The sequence below is a fragment of the Erythrolamprus reginae genome, chromosome 7 (assembly GCF_031021105.1).
Source record: "Erythrolamprus reginae isolate rEryReg1 chromosome 7, rEryReg1.hap1, whole genome shotgun sequence".
In the NCBI taxonomy this organism is placed as follows: Eukaryota; Metazoa; Chordata; class Lepidosauria; order Squamata; family Dipsadidae; genus Erythrolamprus; species Erythrolamprus reginae.
This window is the reverse complement of record NC_091956.1, coordinates 41,640,940-41,658,858: the sequence shown is the minus strand read 5'-3', so window position 1 is coordinate 41,658,858 and position 17,919 is coordinate 41,640,940. Positions and strand designations below refer to the sequence as shown.

General features: G+C 46.8%; 1 protein-coding gene across 4 annotated transcripts in view; it reads right to left on the bottom strand.

Annotated features, from left to right (window-relative positions):
- Positions 1 to 17,919, bottom strand: part of LOC139170338 (tripartite motif-containing protein 59-like) — a 170,566-nt gene that overhangs the window by 79,823 nt on the left and 72,824 nt on the right. The gene's annotated exons all lie outside the window — the stretch shown is intronic.

The window sequence follows — 17,919 nt, the reverse complement described above, 5'->3', positions numbered from 1 at the left end:
CGGATATCCAACGGGATGGGGCATGTGACGAAGCGGTGAGGGGGAAGTTGAAGGAATTCGAGCCTCAGGCCCTCTGCCACAGTAGTTGCCGCCCAAGTGTCTGAAGATAGCAGGGCCCATTGTTCTGCGAAGTGGATGAGCCTGCCCCCCAGTGGAACGGAGATGAAGGAGTCATTTGTTTTTCCTAAATCCCCTCCCAGCCCCTCTGAAGGGTCGGCGTCCCTGATAGGATCTGCCGCGGTCGCTAGTAGCTGACCTGTCCGATCGGAATGACCCCTGGTTGAAAGAGCCCTGGAAGTAAGGCCTCGATGCCTGGGTAGAGCTCGAGGAGGGCTCTGACCGAAAGGGCTGGCGCCTTTGGTAAGGAGTGAACCTTCTTTCCGTCTTTTTGGACTTCGGCATGACTTTCTTTTTATCCTTGTCCTCGACCAAAACGTCGTCAAGGACTTCCCCAAATAATTTCCCGGCCTTAAATGGAGCTGAGGCCAAGCTCCATTTGGACTTAACGTCCGCCTGCCAGCTGCGTAGCCATATGAGCCGGCGGGAGGACACTGATGAAGCCATGGCCCTGGCCGCGAACTTGGCCGCATTGACCGTCGCATCTGCCGAGAATTCGGTGGCGGCTAAAATTTTGTTCAGGTCCTGTCGAAGGCGGCCGTCTTCAGGATCCACCCGTGATTGGAGGTCCTTGATCCAAAGGAGGGTTGCCCTGTTAAAAAATGAGGCCGCAGATGAGGCCCGAATGGCCCAGGCCGCCATCTGGTGGGTTTTACGCACGACATTTTCGGCCCTTTTGTCCTCAGCCCTAAGCCCCTCTTGAGACTCCGAGGGGACCAGGGCGTTGGAGACTAGGCTGGTGACCGGTTTGTCCACTGTTGGGAACGTTAACAGGTCCTCCATTTGCTGGTCAAATGTATAAAATTTGCGGTCCAGGTTGGATGGGCCCTGAGCCGCTGCTGGATTTTCCCAGGGTCTCCGCACAGTCTCCAAGAACAGATGGGAAGAGGGAATGTCCACTGTTTCTTGCTTTGGCAGTACGAAGAGGCCCGCCTTGGGCTGGGATGAGTTGGGGTCATCCGGCTGGCTGCTCTCTCCTGCCTGCTCAATGGTAAGTTTGGCCTTATTGAGTAAGAGCCGGAATAATGATGACTTAAAGAGACCTGCGAAGACAGGTGGTTCTGGAGGGTGTTCATCCCCTGAAAGGTCATCCTCGTGGTCACTGTAGTCATCCCTAACAGAGTCCTCCTCTTCCATAGATTCAGACATGGAATGTGAGGCTGGAGCAGTCCAGGGACTCCTGTGTTTTTGTGGGGGGTGACCCATCACATTTTGCTGCTGCAGAGCCCCTGTCTCAACTCCTTGGGAGAATACATTGGAGATTAAATCCTGTAGGGCCTGTGGCATGCTCTGCCAGGAGTCCTGGGCGTTGCGCAGTCCTGCAGCTGTTGGTGTAAATGTGGAGGATGGTGCTGGGGCAGGTTGAAAAGGAACGTAAGATTGAGGACCCAGGTTGCCAGGCCACATGGTCGCTTGTCTGCCCCAAGGAAACCCTTCTGCAGGAGAAGGCAGTATGGGCCTTTCAGGGGACCAGTCCTGCTCCAAGGCCGAGCCTGCTACCCCTGTTGGGATCGCGGGGGAGGCTGGCGTGGGTGTGGGAGCAAATCCTTTAGCCGGTAGGAAAGCCTGTTTTTGAGAGGCTTCCAATTGCCTTTCCAGGGCCCTTATTCGCTTCTCAGCCTCTCTGAGTGAAGAACTCTGAGAAGATTTGGATTTTTGGCTTTTTTCCTTAGGGGTACTGGGCCTAGCAATGGCGTTGGCCTCCTCCCCTGCGTGAGATGGTGTTTCAGCCATGACAGAAAACTGAGATAACTCACGGTCAGCCAGGAAGAATACTCGGAGGGTGAGCAAGAAATCTCTCTCGTTGTATTAAAACAATGACGGAGTTGGATTTCTGAGGCTCTAATGCGGCTGCGTAGCTCCCGGCAAACCAAGAATACAAGGAGAAGCTCTTCCTCGGCCTTTCCGGCCTTCGCGCTCTCCTATTGGTTTGCCGGAATGTCACTCAGACGTTGCCATGGCAACCTTCGATCCGGAGTGACAGCTACCTTGGCCTTATGGAGGGCAACGGTCCGACCACAAAGGAGTAAACAGGAGGTGGGCGGGGATTCTACCTCCGCCCGTGCCTGTTACTGGCCTGTCGTTGTCATGGCAACCGCCCCTGCGGTCATGACGGAGCAGGCAAAGGAATGGCCGCTTTATTCAGGCGGGAACTCTTCTCCGTTCCCGCCCTTATCCCCCCCCAAGATGGCGACGCTCGTAGCCGGTACGTAGTTGGTCCTCCCACTGGCTTGGTGCTCAGCGCGCCGGGGGGGGAAGGGAGGGGGCTCCGTCGGGGCGCGAGGCTTCCTTCTGTCTTCAAGCGGCATATCCGTCATGGGGAGCAGGCCCCCCATGGCGTCAGCCGACCGCCTATCCACCGGGCGCTGTCGCGGAGACAGGCAACCCGGGCGCTCCTCTCAAAGCCCTCCCTGAGCCTCCAGGCTTGTGGGCTAGTCAGGAGAGGAGCTGCAGCCTAGGGGGTTAGTCCCACTGGGGGAATTAACCCTCGCTGCCAACGAGAAGCCGCCCCTTGATGCCTGAAAAATAAAGGAAAAAGAAGAAAGGAGTTAAAAGCACAATATAAACATATATAACATTTATTAAAACTCAAAGTATACCCTATTAAACCGTGTTTAACAGGAGCAATAAACTCAATGTCCCATTACTGCGACTGAGTTTTTTAGACTGGAGGGCTAAGGGGGCGGTGCCTGGCTAATATTAAATATTTAAATTAAACTCAGTCCCAGCCAATCAGGCTGAGAATAACCCATCCTGGACTCTCCTTGCAAGTGCATTGGAGAAGTGCAGACCAACAGCACTTAACCACCAATGACTGGGCCTCCATGAGGGACATTTGTGCTGTGCTGCAGTGCTTCCAGTACGCCACTGATATGGTCAGCGCTGATAATGCCATCGTCAGCGCTACCATCCTCATCCTTTGCCTACTGGAAAAAAACCCTTCAGGCCTTGACGGAGGATGTGATGGTGGCACAGGAGGAAACATAGAAACATAGAAACATAGAAGTCTGACGGCAGAAAAAGACCTCCTGGTCCACCTAGTCTGCCCTTATACTATTTTCTGTATTTTATCTTAGGATGGATATGTGTTTATCCCAGGCATGTTTAAATTCAGTTACTGTGGATTTATCTACCACGTCTGCTGGAAGTTTGTTCCAAGGATCTACTACTCTTTCAGTAAGATAATATTTTCTCATGTTGCTTTTGATCTTTCCCCCAACTAACAGAGGAGGAGGAGGAGGAGAAAGGCCCATTTTCCCAGGCAGCAGGGGAGCACATACATGGCTCGCAGGGTGGGTGGCTGGGCCGACAGCAGCCAGGTACTCCGCTGTCCAGCCAGCGGAGAGTTTTCGGGGAGGAGGAGGACGACGACGACTTGCAACAGGGCAGCCCCCAGTGCAGCTCATGGACATACATGGAGCATCACTGGAGGGAGGAGCAGGAGGAAGAGGAGGAGGAGAGACCTGTTACTGACAACCTCTCCTTGACTCAGGGCAGCCTGGCTCACATGAGCCACTATATGCTCCATTGCCTGCGCAATAACCCCAGGGTAGCCCGCATCGTCACCTCTGCCAGTTACTGGGTGGCCACCCTGCTGGATTCCCGGTATAAGGACAACATCCTCTCCTTGATCCCAGCCCTCGAGCGGGAGTGTAAAATGAGAGAGTACAAGCGTGGGCTGGTGGCAGAGTTCCCACAGGACTTGGAGGGCTCAGTGGTGGCACGTGGAGTAGGACGACACAGTCGCCAACGCAGAAAGGGCACTGGCAGCACCTCACAGGGAAGGGTGAACATGGCCACAATGGGGGAAAACCTATTCCATCGTCCCACACATCCCCCACTATCGGATGTGATGGCCCATAACACAAGAAGACAGAATGTGACATGCATGGTGGATGACTACCTGTCCACGCGTCTCATGGCATTTAGTGATGCCTCCATCCCCTTCAATTTTTGGGTAGGTAAATTGGACACGTGGCCAGAGCTTGCCCTCTATGCCCTGGACGTGCTGCCCTGTGGCAAGTGTCCTGTCCGAGCAGCGTGTGTTCAGCACTGCAGGAGGGGTCATCACTGACAAAAGGATCTGCCTATCCACAGACAACATGGACATACTTACATTCCTTAAAATGAACCAAACGTGGATCCCATGGGACTTGGCTGTGCCACCACCTGAGTGGTTATAGTGTTTGCTACCACCACCTTCTCCTCCTCCTCCTCTGCCACTTCCACCTACATCACCTCCCCCCCCCCCAGACAGCTGTAAAATCCATGTATGTATATATTTAGGTTTATTTTTATGTAAATATTTGTGTATAGTTTGGGTTCAAATTCTGACAATTTGATAACTGCAGCTGCCCATCAATAAAATTAATTTTGGCAGAGATGGTTTCTAAGAGGCAAAATGCATGTTCCTTCCCAGGGGGTCACCTTGAAAAAGCTGAAATAATTTGCACCAGGCCATTGCCAGCTTCATATCATTAACAGGGTGTGGGTTTCTGACAATTCAATAATAGTGCCTAACCATTGCCAGCTTCATATAATTTACAGGTGTGGCCCTCCAGTGTACCCAAACTTCAATGGCTAGTTATCAACAGTTGTAGCCCTGGAGTGGGCCTAGACTTGAATGCTCAGTTAACAATTGTGGACCTAAACTAAATGCCCAGATATGAACTGTTGTGGCCATGCAGATGAATGAGGAAGGGGGTCATCTGGACAAGGTGCTTCGGCTGGAGTTGCAAGGCGGGGAAGGGTGGGCGGGGAAACAAATGGAAAATCCAATCGGGGCAGTCACAAGGCAGGGGAATCCCTCTGTCAGTAAGAGCGCATGCGCAGTAAGAGAGCCCACGAACCCGGGCTCAGGTTCGTAAGACGGAAAGTGTCTTAAGACGAGGCAAAAAAAATCTTAATCCCCGGGTTCGTATCTCAAAAAGTTCATATGACGAGGGGTTCGCATCATGAGGTACCACTGTACTTAACTAGATCTAAATATATTTAAGCATATCTATAAGCATATTTAAGCATATATTTAAATATTAATTTGCATTAGAATTTATATTTATTTATTAGGTTTATTTATTTATTAGATTTGTATGCCGCCCCTTTCCATAGACTCGGGGCAGCTCACAACACAATAAAACAGTTCATGACAAATCTAATAATTTACAATTTACAATTTAAAATGGTTAAAAAAACCCATTTTTAAGCAGACATACCTACAAACATACCATACATAAATTATATAGGCCCGGGGTAGATATCTCAATTCCCCCATGCCTGACAACAAAGGTGGGTTTTGAGGAGTTTACGAAAGGCAAGGAGGGTAGGGGCAGTTCTAATCTCTGGGGGGAGCTGGTTCCAGAGAGTCGGGGCCGCCACAGAGAAGGCTCTTCCCCTGGGGCCCACCAACCAACATTGTTTAGTTGATGGGATCCGGAGAAGGCCGACTCTGTGGGACCTAACTGGTCGCTGGGATTCGTGCAGCAGAAGGCGGTCTCGGAGATATTCTGGTCCGATGCCATGAAAGGCTTTATAGGTCATAACCAACACTTTGAATTGTGACCGGAAATTGATCGGCAACCAATGCAGACTGCGGAGTGTTGGTGTAACATGGGCATATTTGGGGAAGCCCATGACTGCTCTCGCAGCTACATTCTGCACGATCTGAAGTTTCCGAACACTTTTCAAAGGTAGCCCTATGTAGAGAGCGTTACAGTAGTCGAACCTCGAGGTGATGAGGGCATGAGTGACTGTGAGCAGTGAGTCCCAGTCCAAATAGGGCCGCAACTGGTGCACCAGGCGAACCTGGGCAAACACCCCCCTCGCCACAGCTGAAAGATGGTTCTCTAATGTGAGCTGAGGATCGAGGAGGATGCCCAAGTAATTCTCCCCCCAGGGTGATGGACGGACAGATGGAATTGTCCTTGGGAGGCAAAACCCACAGCCACTCCGTCTTATCCGGGTTCAGTTTGAGTCTGTTGACACCCATCCAGGCCCCAACAGCCTCCAGGCACCGGCACATCACTTCCATTGCTTCGTTGATTGGACATGGGGTAGAGATGTAAAACTGGGTATCATCAGCGTACTGATGATACCTCACCCCATGCCCTTGGATGATCTCACCCAGCGGTTTCATGTAGATATTGAATAGCAGGGGGGAGAGGACCGACCCCTGAGGCACCCCATAAGGGAGAGACCTCGGGGTCGACCTCTGACCCCCCACTAACACCGACTGCGACCGACCGGAGAGGTAAGAGAACCACTGAAAAACAGTGCCTCCCACTCCCAACCCCTCCAGCCGGCGCAGAAGGATACCACGGTCGATGTTATCGAAAGCCGCTGAGAAATCAAGAAGCACCAGGACAGAGGATAACCCCCTGTCCCGGGCCCGCCAGAGATCATCCATCAACGCGACCAAAGCAGTTTCCATGCTCTAACCGGGCCTGAAACCCGACTGCTGGGGACCTAGATAATCGGCTTCTTCCAAGGACCACTGGAGCTGGAGCGCCACCACCTTCTCAACAACCTTCCCCTTATATTAGTATTTTTATTTCTATTTCTATTTTCAAAAATACAAGGAATATTGAGTGTAACTGAACTATTTTGATAGGGTAAGAGTAACATAGATTAATTTGTACAGATAAGACTGATTTATTTATATTATTGCTATTATTAGTTATAGTAATTGATTGATTATTGCTTAACCACTACTACAGTAACAAACATAGATATTAAGAAACTGTGGAATCTCTTCCTAATTACTCTTAATATGTCAACAACCTTTACTAGAACCCTAAAAAAAACAACACCATCTGGAAGCCCGAACATCTCAAGCACCAAATTAAATACTGAGATGGCAACAGCAGATAAACAGGGTCAGCTACCTACCTTGCACTTGATACAGGCCTCATTAGAGTTAATACAAGAGTTTATGGCAAGAAGCCAAGAATCAGCAGCCACGACACAAGAGACAATGAAACAAAACCAGGAGGAGACCAACAAAAACTTTGAAAGAATGGCTGGGCAGATTGAAGGACTCGAGGCCAGAATGGAAGGCGTACAAGAGGTCATTACTAATCACGAACAAAGGATTAAAAACATAGAAACCAACACAGTTAGAATGGATGATAAGATTGAACATGCAGAGCCACGAACAAAGAGCTAGAGGGTGCAATCGCTGTTTTAGAAATGGAGAAGTCTTCATATTTCCTCCGCTTCCAAAATGTACCAGAACAGGCAGAAGACCTACCTAGCAAGATGGCGAAGATAATAACAGAAAACCTACAAATAGATGAGGAAGAGGTGAGAAACCACATAGATGAAGTGTATAGAATCCAAACCAACTATGCGGAAAAAAACAGAGTGCTGAGGGAAGTACATGTCCGTTTTACAAAAAAGACAGTTAGAGATTAAATCTATAGATGCACAAGAAATGAACAAATAACGTTTAAAGATAAAGAAATAATCATATTAAAACAAATCCCAAAGAGAATTAGAGAAAGACGCAGAGATTTTCATTATCTAACTGCCAAACTGTTGAGAAGAGAAATCCCATTTAGATGGCTAATACCGGAGGGCCTTTTGATAACGTGGAAAGGGGGGGGGAATTAAAATTTATTCATTTGAGAAAGCTGATCATTTTATCTCACAATAATTAGAAAGAGAAGACGCAAACAATTCCGGCGTTGAACCTCAGGCCAGAGAAGAAGAGAGAGAAGAAAAGGAATCAGGGGACAAGAGACAAAGGAATAGATTAAAGAGGGAGGAGAGGGCAGTAACAAGAGCGGCAGTGAAGAGACAGTAAAAAATGAAAACCCTTAAAAGCTTCTCAGTAAACATCAATGGCTTAAATTCTACTATCAAAAGAAAGCAGACAATGACTAAACTACAGAAAGAAGACCCTGACATATTATGCCTACATTAAGTCCACATTAGGAAACAAGACCATAAATTATTACAAAACAAAAAACTGGGTAAATTATTTACTGCGTTATCACTCAAAAAAAAGAGGTATAGCAGTATACATGTCAAGGCTGCCAGTCAGAATTCAGACAAATAAAACTCAGAGTCCTTTCATTTAAGGTTCAAAGTTAATTTATCAAAATCAGAACTTGAAGCATCAAAAGCAAAGCAAAGTCTGAAGAAAATGGCGCATAACCCACATACTAAAACCCCCTTTTCCACCCCCCTGTTGGGCATCCGCCCAATCTCCATTGTCCATGCGCATCAGATGGTCCAAGATGCTTCTCTCGGACTTCTCAGGAATTTGCCTGTCTAACGGTCTCCACCGACACCTGGGAAATCGAAACTTATCTTAACAAAACTTTTCTCCTCCTGCACACTTCCCAAACCCCTCCTCGTCTCTGACAACCAAGCAATGAATGCAGCAGCAAAAAGCACAGGTTTACATTTGCCCCCCCTGGAAATGGGACTTTAGTCCTAAAAGGCAAAACAAAATAACACATATACAATACTACATTACGGGTTTTCAGGGTATCTCAATCAAAAACGGTCAATTTCCCTCTGAGCATTCATATGTTTTTCGTCCACCCATTCTGCATGTGATACTGGAAAATGTTTCTAAGCTACCAGATACTGAGTTTTCCCCCTGGTTTTCCGAGAATCCAACACCTCTTTTACCTCAAAATGTTGTTCACCCTCAATGAGTAATGTGGCTGGGGGATCTGGTTGCGGTGGGCGTAATTCACTTATGCGTTCCGGTTTCAGCAAACTTACATGGAACATCAGGTGGACTTTCCTCAGCTCTTTTGGCAATTCTAACTTCATTACCACCGAATTTACCACTTGTATGATAGGGAAAGGACCTACGTACTTAGCTCCTAATTTCTTGGATTTCTGCATTGTCCTCAAGAATTTTGTTCAGAGGTAAACCCTATCTCCCACCTTGTACTCTGCAGCTATCCTTTTCTTATCCGCTTGTGCCTTATGATAAATCTGAGCCTCATCAAGCGCCTTTCTAGCTACGGGCCAAGTCGCCTTGAGTTGCGGCACCCAATCTTTTAAGGATGGATGCTGAGGCTCGTCCTGGGGTAGTTCCGGAATTGGTACAAAGTCTTGTCCACTTACTAACTTAAAAGGAGTGAACCCCGTACTACTGTGTAATGAGTTATTATAGGCCACTTCCGCAAAGGGCAAGAGCTCACTCCAATTATCCTGTTGATAGTTCAAATCTCAGGTACTGTTCTAGGACGGAGTTTGTCCTCTCGCACCCCCCATTGGTTTGAGGATGATGGCTTGAGCTGAGCCCCTGTTTGGTACCCAATAACCCCATAAACTCTTTCCAAAATTTAGAGGTTAATTGCACCCCACAATCTGATATGATCCGCTCAGGAACTTCGTGTAGCCGATACACATGTTGTATGAACAGTCTTGCTAGTGTTTTGGCAGTGGGGATTTTTGAACATGCCACAAAATGCACCTGTTTGGAGAAAAGGTCAGTAACAACCCAAATAACTGTATTCCCTCCACTCTCAGTTAGATCCACAATAAAATCTATTGATATTTCCTTCCAGGGTGCCCCCAGTCTTGCCACTGTCTGCAACAGTCCTTGGGAGCGACCTGGGGGTCGTTTAGTGGCTGCACTTACCGGGCAACTAGCTACATAAGTCAATGTCCTTTTTCATTGAGGGCCACCAGAACTGCCTTCTTAATAAATGCAAGGTTTTCAAGAAAGCAAAATGTCCTGCCACCTTAGAGTCATGCCCTCTTTCCAATATTAGAGGCCTCAACGCCAGTGGAATATACAAGCGTGATCCCAGCCAAGCTAGGCCGTCCCTTTTGGTGCAATCACCCTCATGAGTCCGAAACCAGTCATTGGTTTCCAATGCATTTTGCAGGTTTGCCATCAGATCATCAGGAAGATCCATCTTCTTGGTGCTGTGATGCCGAGTCATCGCCGAGCAAGCCATTTGTGAGGGTGGTATTACTGATTGAATTAGCTCCAGCCTTCCGCTATTGTACTATGGCATTCTCGACAGAGCATCTGCCATGAAATTGCTCCCCCCGGTAGATAGCGCAGTGAAAAGTTGAACCGACTGAAATGTTGCGCCCATCTGGCTTGTTTAGGGAATAATTTCCGGGGGGGTTTCAAAGCTTCCAAGTTTTTGTGATCTGTCCACACCTCAAAAGGTTGCTTTGTTCCTCCCAGGAAATGTCTCCAGGAGAGCAGTGCCCAGCGTACAGCAAACGCTTCCTTTTCCCACACTGCCCATCTCTGCTCGGTGTCGCTTAGCTTCCCCGATGTACATGCACAGGGACATAACACCTGTCCCTCATCTCGTTGCAGTAACACCGCTCCCACAGCCACATCACTGGCATCCACTTGTACTACAAACGGGTTTTCCAAATCAGGATGTTTGAGGATTGGTTCGCTCGTGAATAGTTTTTTCAGCTTTTCGAAAGCTGCCTGGCACTCCATTGACCATGACAAAGGCCCATTGGGTTTGGGTTTACCTTCTCCCTTTGTTTTCAGTAGGCTGGTAATCGGTAGTGCTATCTGAGAAAACGCTGGGATAAACTGCCGTTAAAAATTTGTGAAACCCAAAAAACTTTGTAATTGTTTCCTAGTTTATGGAGCCTTCCACTCCAGGACCGCTTTTACCTTCTCCGGATCCATTTCTCCGGATCCATGTGAGATGCGATACCTCAAATAGTTGATTTTGCCCTGGTGAAATTCGCACTTTTCTAAGTTAGCATACAGTTCCGCAGTTTTGAGTTTCTTCAAAACTTCTCTGACCAGAGTTACATGTTCCTCTAAGAACTCCGAATAAATTAAAATGTCATCCATCCATCCATTCATTCATTCATTCATTCATTCATTTATTTGATTTGTATGCCGCCTCTCTCCGGAGACTCGGGGCGGCTAACAGCAACAATAAAACAGCATATAATAATAATCCAATACTAAAAACAGTTAAAAACCCATTATTATAAAAACCAAGCATACATACAGACATACCATGCATAAAATTGTAAAGGCCTAGGGGGAAAGAGTATCTCAATTCCCCCATGCCTGGCGGCAGAAGTGGGTTTTAAGCAGCTTACGAAAGGCAAGGAGGGTGGGGGCAATTCTAATCTCTGGGGGGAGTTGGTTCCAGAGAGCCAGGGCCGCCACAGAGAAGGCTCTTCCCCTGGGTCCCGTCAAGCAACATTGTTTAGTTGACGGGACCCGGAGAAGGCCGACTCTGTGGGACCTAACTGGTCGCTGGGATTCGTGCAGCAGAAGGCGGTCCCTGAGATAATCTGGTCCTGTGCCATGAAGGGCTTTATAGGTCATAACCAACACTTTGAATTGTAACCACAGTTCGGCGGAGTCTCTCGCGGAGGCCTGGAACAGGGCTGCGGCGGGGGCTCTTGACCGGATTGCGCCTTTGCGACCTCTCCGTGGCGCTAGACCCCGTAGAGCCCCATGGTTCAACGAGGAGCTCCGGGAGTTGAAACGCCAAAAGAGACGTCTAGAGAAGCGATGGAGGAAGAGTAGGTCTGAATCCGATCGAACACTTGTAAGAGCTTTTATTAAGACTTACAAAGTGGCGCTCAAGGCGGCAAGATGCGCGTACCATGCCGCCTTGATTGCATCAGCGGAATCCCGCCCGGCCGCTCTGTTTAGGGTGACCCGCTCCCTTCTCAATCAGGGGGGAGTTGGGGAGCCCTTACAGAGTAGTGCCGAGGATTTTAACACGTTTTTCGCTGATAAAGTCGCTCGGATCCGGGCCGATCTCGACTCCAATTGTATAACAGAGTCGACTGACAATGAGTCAGTCGAGGTGACTGGGGCCCGTACTTGTCCACCTGTCTGGGAAGAGTTTGATCTGGTGACACCTGATGAAGTGGACAAGGCCATTGGAGCTGTGAGTTCCGCCACCTGTTTACTGGATCCGTGTCCCTCCTGGTTGGTTTCGACCAGCAGGTAGGTGACGCGGAGCTGGGCCCAGGAGATTACCAACGCTTCCTTGGGGAGGGGAGTTTTTCCATCTCTCTATAAAGAAGCGCTTGTGCGCCCCCTCCTCAAGAAGCCCTCCCTGGACCCAGCTGTGCTTAACAACTATCGTCCAGTCTCCAACCTTCCCTTTATGGGGAAGGTTGTCGAGAAGGTGGTGGCGCTCCAGCTCCAGCGGTCCTTGGAAGAAGCCGATTATCTAGGTCCCCAGCAGTCGGGTTTCAGGCCCAGTTACAGCACGGAAACCGCTTTGGTCGCGTTGATGGATGATCTCTGGCGGGCCCGGGACAGGGGTTTATCCTCTGTCCTGGTGCTCCTTGACCTCTCAGCGGCTTTCGATACCATCGACCATGGTATCCTTCTGCGCCGGCTGGAGGGGTTGGGGGTGGGAGGCACTGTTCTTCAGTGGTTCTCCTCCTACCTCTCTGGCCGGTCGCAGTCGGTGTTAGTGGGGGGTCAGAGGTCGACTCCTAGGTTTCTCCCTTGTGGGGTGCCTCAGGGGTCGGTCCTCTCCCCCCTGCTATTCAACATCTACATGAAACCGCTGGGCGAGATCATCCAAGGACATGGGGTGAGGTATCATCAATATGCGGATGATACCCAGCTCTACATCTCCACCCCATGCCCAGTCAACGAAGCGGCGGAAGTGATGTGCCGGTGCCTGGAGGCTGTTGGGGCCTGGATGGGTGTCAACAGACTCAAGCTCAACCCGGATAAGACGGAGTGGCTGTGGGTTTTGCCTCCCAAGGACAATTCCATCTGTCCGTCCATTACCCTGGGGGGGGAATTATTGACCCCCTCAGAGAGGGTCCGCAACTTGGGCGTCCTCCTCGATCCACAGCTCACATTAGAAAAACATCTCTCAGCTGTGGCGAGGGGGGCGTTTGCCCAGGTTCGCCTGGTGCACCAGTTGCGGCCCTATCTGGACCGGGACTCGCTGCTCACAGTCACTCATGCCCTCATCACCTCGAGGTTCGACTACTGTAATGCTCTCTACATGGGGCTACCCTTAAAAAGTGTTCGGAAACTTCAGATCGTGCAGAATGCAGCTGCGAGAGCAGTCATGGGCTTACCTAGGTATGCCCATGTTTCTCCATCACTCCGCAGTCTGCATTGGCTGCCGATCAATTTCCGGTCACAATTCAAAGTGTTGGTTATGACCTTTAAAGCCCTTCATGGCACTGGACCAGAATATCTCCGAGACCGCCTACTGCCGCACGAATCCCAGCAACCGATTAGGTCCCACAGAGTGGGCCTTCTCCGGGTCCCGTCAACTAAACAATGTCGGTTGGCGGGCCCCAGGGGAAGAGCCTTCTCTGTGGCAGCACCGGCCCTCTGGAACCAACTCCCCCCGGAGATTAGGATTGCCCCTACTCTTCCTGCCTTCCGTAAACTCCTTAAAACCCACCTTTGTCGTCAGGCATGGGGGAATTGAAACATCTCCCCCTGGGCATGTTTAATTTATATATGGTATGCGTGTGTGTATGTCTGTTAGTATATGGGGTCTTTTAAATCTTTAAACTTTTTAAAAATTGTTGGATTATTTATGATTTGTTGTTACATGTTGTGAGCCGCCCCGAGTCTTCGGAGAGGGGCGGCATACAAATCGAATAAATAATAATAATAATAATAATAATAATAACCGGAAATTGATCGGCAACCAATGCAGACTGCGGAGTGTTGGTGTAACACGGGCATATTTGGGAAACCCCTTTTTCCGCCCAATCTCCATTGTCCATGTGCATCAGGTGGTCCAAGATGCTCCTCCCGGGCTTTTCAGGAATTTGCCCGTCTAACGGTCTCCACCGACACCTGGGAAATCGAAACTTATCCTAACAAAACTTTTCTCCTCCTGAACACTTCCCAACCACCCTTGATAACTACCCATCCCCGTCTCTATGACAACCAAGCAATTAATGCAGCAGCAGGAAGCGCAGGTTGACAATACGTTAAAGAAAGATTGCAACCTGAAGTACTATACGCGGACACTGATAGAAGAATACTCAATATGAAAATTAAAATTGGCTATAAAGAGATAATCTTGATGGTGATATATGCCCCAAATTCAAATCAACAGAATTCTACCAAAAAATAGAAGACCAAATGATACGGATAAGGGGACGGAACATATGTATCATAGGAGATTTCAACACGGTACACAACATACAGAAAGACTATACAACAGCTAAGAAAAAAACCCAAGAAAGAAAACCTTTGCCAAACAAGTTCTTTGAGATGGTGAGAGAATATAAACTTTTAGATTTATGGAGAGAGAGACATATAAAAGAATCAGAATATACTTTTTTTTCACCACCCCAAAAGTCCTGGTCAAGAATTGATAAGGCATGGGGAGACGAAGAGGAGCAATACATACAGTCTTTAGAAGATGATAAAGGAATCAAACAATCCACAATAGAAGCAAAAAAACAGATCATTACTAAATATTTCAAGGAACTATATAAAAAAGAAGATAAAATAGAAGAACATCTAAAAACATACATAAATAAAGTAGATATAGGAGAACTAGCAGAAATGGATAGAACAATATTAAATAAGGAAATAACTCTGATGGAATTAGAAGATGCAATAACAAACCAGAAAAACAACAAATCACCAGGACCTGACGGCATTCCTAGCAAATTCTACAAAGAATTTAAAACTTTCTTAGGGAAAATACTACTAATTTTATATAATGAGGTATTAGAAAAAGGACTAATTCCCAAATCCTGGACAGAAGCAACGGTGAGTCTGATACCAAAAGGCGACTCAGAAAAACATAAAATACAAAATTATAGACCCATATCCCTACTTAGCGTAGATTATAAAATATTTATGACCATTATGGCAAACAGATTAAAATCAATTTTAAATAACGGAATACACGTAGACCAGAATGGCTTTCTCCCAGGTAGATTTATTAGGAACAACACAAGGACTATTTTAGATGTACTGGAATTTTATGAAGCACACCCGGAAAAATCATTGGCTCTTATCTTCTTAGACGCACAAAAAGCGTTTGATAATTTGAGTTGGGAATTTATGAAACAACTGATAAAACAAATGAAATTTGGCTCTAATATTATTACAATGATTGAAACTATTTACCAGAATCAATACGCAAGAATCATGATTAATGGGGACATAACTGAACAATTTCAAATTGGAAAGGGAGTGCGACAGGGATGTCCACTATCACCATTGTTATACATTTTATCAATTGAGATAATGTTAAATCAAATTAGGACAAATCCAGAGATCCAAAGTTTGAAAATTAAAGGACAAGATATTAAATTACAAGCATATGCAGACGACTTAGTCTTCATATTAGAAAATCCGATGAAGACTTGGAAACATTTAATGAAAGAGATAAAGGAATATGGTGATGTAGCAGGATTAAAAATGAACAAACAAAAAACCAAAATTATAACCAAAAATATGAATTATGAGCAAGATAAGAAATTAGCAAAACTTTTGGAAATACAAACTGCTAAGAAGGTTACGTACCTGGGTATTATATTAACAAAAAATGTAGTACGATTAAGGAAGACAACTATGAGGTACTAACAAAAAAAGTAGAGAAACAATTAACTGATTGGAATAAACTCCATATTTCTTTATTAGGAAGAATATCAACAATCAAAATGACAATCTTACCAAAATTCCTTTACCTTTTTCAAACGATACCTATAAAATTAAAAAACCATTTTTTTACTAAATTAAACAGAATAATTTCTAAATTTGTATGGAGTGGCAAAAAACCAAGAATAAGAATCAAATGGTTACAAGACAAAACCAAACAAGGAGGATTGGGATTACCAGATTTTGAAATTTACTACCAAACAGCCACTCTTCTTTGGATCAGATTGGATTGACCTCAAACAAGAAAGATTACTAACATTGGAAGGCCACAATATGTTAAGTGGATGGCACAGTATGCTCTGGAATGGAAATAATAAAACTCCAACATACTTCAAAAATCACTTAATTAGAGATTCCCTATTAACAATATGGTTAAAAATAAAAAAAGAACAGTATACAAAAATTCCCAGATGGTATTCTACTATGGAAGCCTTGACAAACCCTAATACAACACAATTTTTAAAAATGGTAAATTACAATCAAATATTAGATGCGGAATATTAAATCAAGAGAACGCTTATTAGAGCAAGACATGAAAGGTGGAATGGTGGCCTTATACACAAATCTACTCGAAATGGCAAAAGGATAAAAAAAAATTAGGAATCCAAGAGAAAGACACAGATTTTGATAAATTAATATTAGGAACAGAAAAAAAATTTGTAACAAAAACATATAATTTCCTGATAAATTATAAAATGGAAGTAGAAATGGTCAAAGGAAACATGATCAGTTGGGCAAAAATTATTGGATATAATATATACAGTGGTACCTCAAGATACGAACCCCTCGTCTTACGAACAACTCGTGATACGAACCCGGGGTTCAGAAAAATTTTGCCTCTTCTTACGAACTTTTTTCGAGTTACGAACTGGCGTTCGGAGACTGCTGGGAAGCCGCGCCGGTTCGTAACTCGAACAAAGTTCGTAAGAAGAGGCAAAATTTTTCTGAACCCCGGGTTCGGTTCGGGAGGTTGCTGGGAAGCCCCCCAGCCCGGCTGTCACCTTTTAAAACAGCCGCGCCGCTTCCCAGCTGTCTCCCGAAGCCGAACGCAGAAGTTCGGCTTTGGCGTTCGGCTTCAGGAGACAGCTGGGAAGCCGCGCGGCTGTTTTAAAAGGTGACAGCCGGGCGGCGGGGCTTCCCAGAAGCCTCCCGAATGCCGGTTCATAACTCGAACAAAGTTCGTAAGAAGAGGCAAAAATTTTCTGAACCCCGGGTTCGGTTCGGGAGGTTGCTGGGAAGGCCCCCAGCCCGGCTGTCACCTTTTAAAACAGCCGCGCGGCTTCCCAGCTGTCTCCCGAAGCCGAACGCGGAAGATCGGCTTTGGCGTTCGGCTTCAGGAGACAGCTGGGAAGCGGCGCGGCTGTTTTAAAAGGTGACAGTCGGCCTGGGGGGCTTCCCAGCACCCCCCCGAACCCGGGTTCGGGGTGGTGCTGGAAAGCCCCCCAGGCCGGCTGCGACCTTTTAAAACAGCCGTGCCGCTTCCCAGCTGTCTCCTGAAGCCGAACGCCAAAGCCGAACTTCCGCGTTCGGCGTTTGGAGACAGCTGGGAAGCCGTGCGGCTGTTTTAAAAGGTCGCAGCCGGCCTGGGGGGCTTCCCAGCACCCCCCCGAACCCCGAACCCGGGTTCGGGGGGTGCTGGGAAGCCCCCCAGGCCGGCTGTCACCTTTTAAAACAGCCGCGCCGCTTCCCAGCTGTCGCCGAAAGCCGTTTTTTTGCGGGGGGGTTTTGGTTGCACGGATTAATTGACTTTACATTGTTTCCTATGGGAAGCAATGTTTCGTCTTACGAACCTTTCGTCATACGAACCTCCTCCTTGCACCAATTAAGTTCGTATCATGAGGTATTACTGTATATTGATCAATGGGAGACAATTTGGAAAAGAAATTTCAAAATAACTAAATCAACTGCGTACAAAGAAAACATTTTAAAGATGTTTTATAGGTGGCATATATCACCATCAAGACTAGCCAAATTTACCCCAAATTAAAACCAGATTGCTGGAGATGCAGGAACAAAAATGGAACATTTTTCCAAATGTGGTGGACCTGATCCGAAATTAAGAAAATTTGGATAAAAATTAGAATGTGGATTTACAAAATAAACAAAGTTAAACTGCAATATAAACCGGAGGTCTTTCTTCTAGGCATAATAGATTCAAAAATTTAAAAAACCCATTATTATTTGATACAACATGTAATTACTGCAGT